The sequence below is a fragment of the Mirounga leonina genome, unplaced genomic scaffold, assembly GCF_011800145.1.
Source record: "Mirounga leonina isolate KUSES-001 unplaced genomic scaffold, KU_Mleo_1.0 Mir_168, whole genome shotgun sequence".
NCBI lineage: Eukaryota > Metazoa > Chordata > Mammalia > Carnivora > Phocidae > Mirounga > Mirounga leonina.
Window position 1 is genome coordinate 47264032 of NW_023270426.1, and position 7376 is coordinate 47271407.

At 43.8% G+C, this 7376-nt stretch overlaps 1 pseudogene; it reads left to right on the forward strand.

Annotated features, from left to right (window-relative positions):
* Window positions 1-3452: 3452 nt before the first annotated feature.
* Window positions 3453-4677, forward strand: LOC118016910 (annotated as a pseudogene).
* Window positions 4678-7376: the final 2699 nt, after the last annotated feature.

Below are 7376 nucleotides of genomic sequence, written 5' to 3' on the forward strand. Positions count from 1 at the left end.
CTTGTTTAATTCTCAGATTATCTCTATGATATAAATGCTATACCCATCCACATTTTACAGATAGGGAAACTGAAGCTCAGAGAGTTTATGTGGCTTGCCTAGGATCACATAGCCAATAAGAACAGACCTGGTGTTCAAATCAGGGTAATCTGGACTCCAAAGTCCATGTTTTTATCACCCAGTATGTTCTGTTGAGAACAGCATGGCAGTTATGGATTGGATGGATCCTCCAAAAAAGATAGTCAAGTCCTAACCCCTAGTACTTGTGAATATGATCTTACTTGGAAATAGGGTCTGCAAATGTAATCAAGTTAAATGAGGTCATTCTGGATTGGGGTAGGGCCTATCTAATCACTAGTGTCCTTATAAGAGAAAGAGATACAGGGAAGAAGATGGAGGTATTACTGAGAGTCAGATAGAAAAGTTCAATTTTAAATATGCTGTCTGAAATGCCTAGAGATACTCAATTGCACTGTCCATTAGGCCATTTGACATACATGTCTAGAGCTCAGAAGAGATCAGGACTCAGATAAATAAATTGGGGAGGCTTTGCATATATCTGTGGAGGACTCCAAAATGGCTCCAATTCTTCATCTCTCCCTATCAGTGTCCTTTGCCCTGCCCTCTCATTAATGGCCAATGGGATGTTAACAAACATGATGGAAGCCACGGCTTTGAAGGCACTTGGCTTGGCTTACTCATGCCCTCTTTTATGATCATGGGAACAATCCTAGACTAGCCAGTTGGAAGATGAAAGACATGTATGTTAGACTTGAGGGGCCTGGTCATCCCAGTGGAGGCCATCTGATACTGGTCTATAGCCAGGGGACACCCAGACAGTATGTAAGTGCAGTCAAAGATGGCAGGACCACCAGGCCAATCTGCAGTTGTGAGCTCAGTGAATGTTGATTGTTTAATGTCACTGTGTTTTGGGTGGTGTGTGATGTAGATTTACTGTGTAAGAGATAACTGATAAGATGCAATTTAAAGCTAAGGAACTAGATGAGACAGCTTTGGGGACGGGGGCAGGGAGTGGGGAGAGTAAGGTGAGCAGAGAAGAGGGTTGAGAACAAACCCTGGAGTCAGCTGATATTTAGGGATGGGTATCAGTGGAGGAGCAGCAAAGGAGACTGAGAAGGAGGGGCCAGAGAAGTGGGAGGAGAACCTCGAGAAGCTTCAGTAAAATGCCAGTGAAGTGACTCATGAGTTTGACGCTATGGAGGCCTTTCCAGGGGACCTGAATTCTGAACCTCTGCTCTAATAATCTTTCATCTTCTTTTAATCGCCACTGTTTTAGATTCGGCCGTTGTTGAGTTTGGCTTGGATTCTTTCTATAGTTGCATGTCTTCATTTCTTCTTTCTACAATTCACCCTTCACAATGCTGACAAATAATCTTCTTAAAATAACATTGCATTGCATAACTTCTTCCTCAAAAACCTTCCATGGTGTTATATGGCATGTGAAGCCCTCCTAAACTCAGAAGATCTAGGCTGGAGTCTTTCAATTGTCCATGTACTAGGTATACAACTTTAGGGAAGCTTTGTATCTTTTATGAGCCTAAGTCTCATTTTTTTTAAAGTTGAGAACCTACCAAAACTAAATCTAAATCTGAACCTGAACCTGAATCAACCTGTCTATCCACCTATGAAAATTATTCCCTCTTAAAGCTGGGGAGATGTCCGCCTAGTTAGATTACATGTCCCAGTCTACTTTGCAGTTGAGTGAGGCGATAGAATATGTGTGGAAGTGAAATGTACCACTCCCTGAACTGGTTTTTAAGACTTCAGTTATGTTTTTTTCTGAGCCTTCTCCTTCCCCACTGTGTTGAATGATCATGTGGAATAAAACTCCTTTGCCAGTTCTGTAATATTAAAAAAAAACCTGTTTTTTTCCCTTTAAGTCACTGTATTTTGGGGTCAATCTGTTACAGCCGTCACTCTAATATCGCTTCTAGGTGTGTATAGATGGATATATGACGTTGTTGTTGGGAGGCAACGTATGTGCAAGTATTTGGAAATTTTTTTTAAGTGAGGCAAAATCACATAGGGTTTGGATTCATAAGATTTGGTGTTTAACCTTTTCCAAGAAGTCAGCATGAACCTAACGTGGCTCTTGGTACCTGTTGGGAACACTTACTATTCGTGGTGGCAGGAGTTGAAACCCATGTCATTTTTGCTAAACCTGGGTTAGGGGACTCATTCAAAACCTGTTTCTTTTTCAGGTCATCCCTGACTCATCTAAAAGGGTTTCTGTCTCCTTACCCTAGGACTTGTTTAACTGGGACTTTAAGGGAACATTCCTCAACCTGGGAATCTTTAACGCTGATGACTTGTCCTAGGGTAGCAACTGTAATTTAGCCCATCACTGTGATTTTATGGAGGGATAAATTAGATCTAAAGAGAAATAGATTTGCTTTTCTTGAGTTGCAAATCTGGAGACAGAAAGAGAAAGGCAAGTCCAGAGGAAGGGAAAGGAATAGGGGTGGAGATGGGGAGATTTCAGAGTCAGAGCCCTTGCCAGGACCTCTATCTGGATAGACGCTGCCATAATCTTCCCCATTTTCCCACCAGACTGCCAGACTCACAGATTTTCTTCCCTTCTTTCTTATCCCAGCTACTCCCCAGTTCAAATGTACCTGCCTTTGCTACAGCCCTGGCTGTCATAATAATTTAATCTATACAGAGAGAGAGGAACCAGTCTCCAGAGCGCTCCTCTCCCTGTGAGCTGTGAACACTGGCCTTCTGGAAACAATGTTTTGTTTTGTTTTCTCAATCAGAAAAATGACGTGAAGGTGGAATTTGAGTTTCAGCAGGAAGGTGTGCAAAGAACATGGTGGATTATTTGGGGGCAAGAAGCCCACAGTGCATGTCCCCTAGTAGAACTTCTGTAGCTGGACCACACAGTCTTCATAGAATCCTCCACACACTGAGAGCCAAAACCATGGATTCATAGAACACATTTAAGTGAGGCAGAGCAGAGGGAGAAAGACTGTCCCTTAGCCAAGACACAGACAGGGTGGTAGCAGGCACCATGGGCACTGAGGTCTACAGATGTGGCGCCATGGCCGTACTGTGCAGGGGGCAGGTATTTGCTGTGGAGTGAATTTGCTTATTCGGGATATTTTGATACCCTGGATTCCACAGTTACTTACCCAGCACTCCCTGGCCCTTTTATTGCAGAAGCGAGTTCATTTCTTAGCTTCCCCATCAGCCTTCTGTTCTTCCTAATTATAGGGACTCATCCTGGACCCTTTCCATTAGCATCCTCTAGCCATGTAAAATCTTCCCTACCCTTAGCATTTCTTTCTCCGGGATAAAACCATCTAGGTCTAGCTGCGAGAGGCAGGATTAATTAGTTTTTCAGAGAATAAGTTTAGTGAGTCCCACTGATGTTTTGAGTACTACACAGATGCTGTATTCTTGGGTCTTTAGGGCTTCAGAGATGGGTTTGCAGATCGGGGGTAATTCAGCCCAGTGATAAGAATCTATGCAGTTGGAGTTTAGGAAAGCAGATGCAAAACCTACCAGAAGCCACCGCACTTACCAGCAGATTTCATATGATTGTTTGATAAAAGCTCTGCAGGTCTGCACAGGTCACCTCTCTCCACACTCTGGGACTGAACCTCGGAGCCAGCCCTTGGCCCCCTGCCATCCGGAGGTTACAGCTGCAGAAGGCTCCACACCAAGGGGCTGCAGAAGCCCAGGAGCAGGGGACAGGGGCCCAGGAAGGAGCAGCCGCGTGCAGGCTCCTGCTCTTGCAGAACTCACAAGATCTCTCATAAAGAAGTTTGTAGTCAGAACTTGATGCTGCATTTTTATTCAGGAAAGAAGAGGAAGAGAAGAGTGTCACTTCCTAGGAATCCAGCACTGGAGAAATGAGGAAAATTCTTCCAAGGATGGTCTCCCATTCAGAGTTGAGGAAACTTTTCTGTTCAGCTGATGCAGTATGTGTTGCTGTGAATAGCACAGTCATCGGAGAAGATGGAATTGGTGAGCTAGCCAAATTCTGTGGAGTTGAGGACGCTCTGGCAGAAATGACACGGTGAGCCATGGGTGGGGCAGTGCCTTTCACGGCTGCCCTCACAGAGTGCTTAGCTCTGAACCAGCCCTCCAAGGAGCAGGGTGCTCATAGCAGAGCACCCTCCATACCTGACCTGGGCATAAGGGAGCTAATAAGTCCCCTGCAAGAGCGAAATGTTCAGGTTTTCCTCTTATCTGGCGGCTTTAGGAGCATCGTAGAGCATGCTGCTGCAGAGCTCAGTATCCCATCAAACAACGCATTTGCCAGCAGGCTGAACTTCTGCTTTGATGGTGACTCTGCAGGTTTTGAGGACATGCAGCCAACAGCCAAATCTGGCGGGAAAGGAAAAGGTTTTAAACTTGTGAAGGAAAAATTTCGTTTTGAAGAAATAGTCATGATTGGAGATGGAGCCGTAGACATGGAAGCCTGTCCTCCTGCTGATGTCTCCATTGGATTTGGAGGAAATGTGATCAGACAACAAATAAAAGATAACACGGAATGGTACATCACTAATTTTGTAGAGCTTTTGGGAGAACTTGAAAAATAGTATGGATTTTCATATAGTTCATAACAACTTCAGGTTAATTTTTAGAAGTTATACAGTTTGAGGGATGCCTGGCTGGCTCAGTTGGTAGAGCATGTGACTCTTGAACTCAGGGTCATGAGTTCAAGCCCCATGTTGGGTGTGGAGCCTACTTAAAATAAAAATTTTTAAAAAAGGGGCGCCTGGGTGGCTCAGTTGGTTAAGCGACTGCCTTCGGCTCAGGTCATGATCCTGGAGTCCCGGGATCGAGTCCCGCATCGGGCTCCCTGCTCGGCGGGGGGTCTGCTTCTTCCTCTGACCCTCCTCCCTCTCGTGCTCTCTGTCTCTCATTCTCTCTGTCTCAAATAAATAAATAAAATCTTTAAAAAAAAAAATTTTTTTTTAAAGTTATACTGTTTGATATTGTTTGCTTACAGTTGCCTATTACAACTTACTATATAGATTTGGTACTGTTTATCTGTACTTCCAAGTAAACTACGGAAAATTGCTTTTTTTTAACTGCAGTCCTGATATTATTATGACCATTAATTATCTGGAGAGTTTTATAATCTGCATTCTTTGAGTATTCTCCTAGCTATATTTTATTTGAAGCCTTTAAAGGTAGATAGTAAATTAAACACCTTCACTATTGGAAAATTAGTGAACATTGGTTTTCCCTTTAGTAGGTAAATAAAAGCTTATCCATGTATCAGAAAAAAAAAAAAAAAGAACCTATGCAAATCTAAATCATGCCCTCCCACCCTTCCTTCCTTTCTTTTTTTTCTTCCCTCTTTTTTCAGTGGAGGGAAGGAAAGAGAAGCTAGATCCAGCATTTGAGAGCAGATTTGGAGTGTTGTGGTAGAACCTGTTTCATCTCCTTGATAGTACCATTTGTATAGATTTTTTTTTCTGTTTCAGTTTGTGAGGGGTCATGCCAATCATTCCAACTTCCATCTATGAACATGTTCCAAAGTTCAGTTGTAAATGTATTGTTTGTAAGTTGAAATGCATCTTTCTACAGAAAATGAAAATATTGTTACTCCAAGATCAGCTCAGTTATGATTTTATGATGGGGCTGAAACATCGTCGTTCACAAGCAATAAAATAAAGTAGAAAATAATACTGTTGCCATACTAGTGAGTTTGATAAGGAGGAGAAGTAACAGTGAATGAACAAAATTTCATTGTGTATTTATCTTGAACGCGATGAAAAGGACATGGTTATGGGAGTGGGCTATGCGGTGCACCCAGAGGGGGCTAGTGAAAGCGTATGGAACACAGGGAATTGATGGGGTGATGACAGGAGATGAGTAGACTTGAAACCCATCTATGTTTCCTGCTCTAAGATATCACCAAGGGATGCCATGATCCCAGCCCCTTGTGAGCGTCTGTGCCTGCTGATCTCACACAAGTTTATGGTGTAAGATGAAATGTTGGTCTCACTTTATACGGTCTGTGTCTGTGTCTTGATGGGTCTCCCATTTCCAAATATGTTGGAAGATTGGTGAAAGGAGATTGGGATTCCCAGATCATAGCCTCCATCGTGTTGCTTACTACTCAGTGTCTGTCTTCAGTCTGATATTAATCCCCATTATATATCCCCCTCCAATCCCTTGGGTCTTCTGAGTCCCTAGCCTGCATCAAAATCACCTGAATGGTGTACTAAAAACACAGGTTGCTGAGCTCTACCCTCAGGGTTTCTGATTAGGTACTCTTGGGGTGGAACCCAAGAATTTGCATTTCAAACATGTCCCCAGGTGATACTGATGCTCTGTTCCTGGGGCCACACTGGCTTAGGTCAGTCCAGGTCCTCCTCTGAATTGTGAGTAGCATTCTGTCTGGCTCCAAGCTTCAGCCTTCTCCACCGGGGTCACAATCAGACATCTCTAAGGCTCTGCCCAAGACCTGCCGGCTTCCTATCTAGTGCTCTGAACGTTGAAGTCCATTTCTTTCCTCAGTCCCAAAGATACCTTTCCAGACTGAAGACTATGGAGCCCTGTTCTGACAGCTGTCCACCTTGGACACCTCTGGGGTCCTGGGGCTTGAAAGTCTCCTCTCTTCACCCTAGTTCCCTCTATTCTTTTCAGTTGACTGCAACATATTCACCCCCCTACAAATCCACTCACTGAAGCTCAGCTTTTTACCTCCTCCTCTAAGAAGCCCCAGGTCCTAATTCATCCTCTTTGTGGTGGGGGTCTGACCCTGAAAGCCAGTTTGTGTCACATCCAATAGCTTTTAGCAGATATCTGTTCCCTGCCTCAAAGCTGCCGTCCCTGAAGCTGTGAAGTGGCTTCCGGGGAGCCAGGCCCACAGCCTTGGCTCCCCAATCTGTAAGTTTGGATTCTTCCCATGTACTATCTCATCACTCAGATGGTGACTGTTCTCCTAGGGAAACATATATTTTGCTATTAGTTGTTACACAAAATTCTGTGTAAATAAACCATGGGACTCGGACTACATTTCCAATAAAATTTAGTTTGATGCTGTACAGGAAATTGTGATGATTTTTCAGATTTTTTTTTTTTTTTTTTTTTTCAGTTTCAAGCCCAGAGCAGCCCTGGAGTAGAGCCAAAGTCTCTATTTCTTTTGTTTGGTCCCTACTAACCTATCTTTTTTTTTTTTTTTTTTAAGATTTTATTTATTTATTTTGACACAGAGAGAGAGAGACAGCAAGAGAGGGAACACAAGTGGGGGGAGGGAGAAGCAGGCTTCCCGTGGAGCAGGGAGCCCAATGAGGGGACCCTGGGATCATGACCTGAGCAGAAGGCAGAGGCTTAATGACTGAGCCGCCCAGGCACCCCCCCTACCAACCTATCTTAAAACAGCCTTCCTC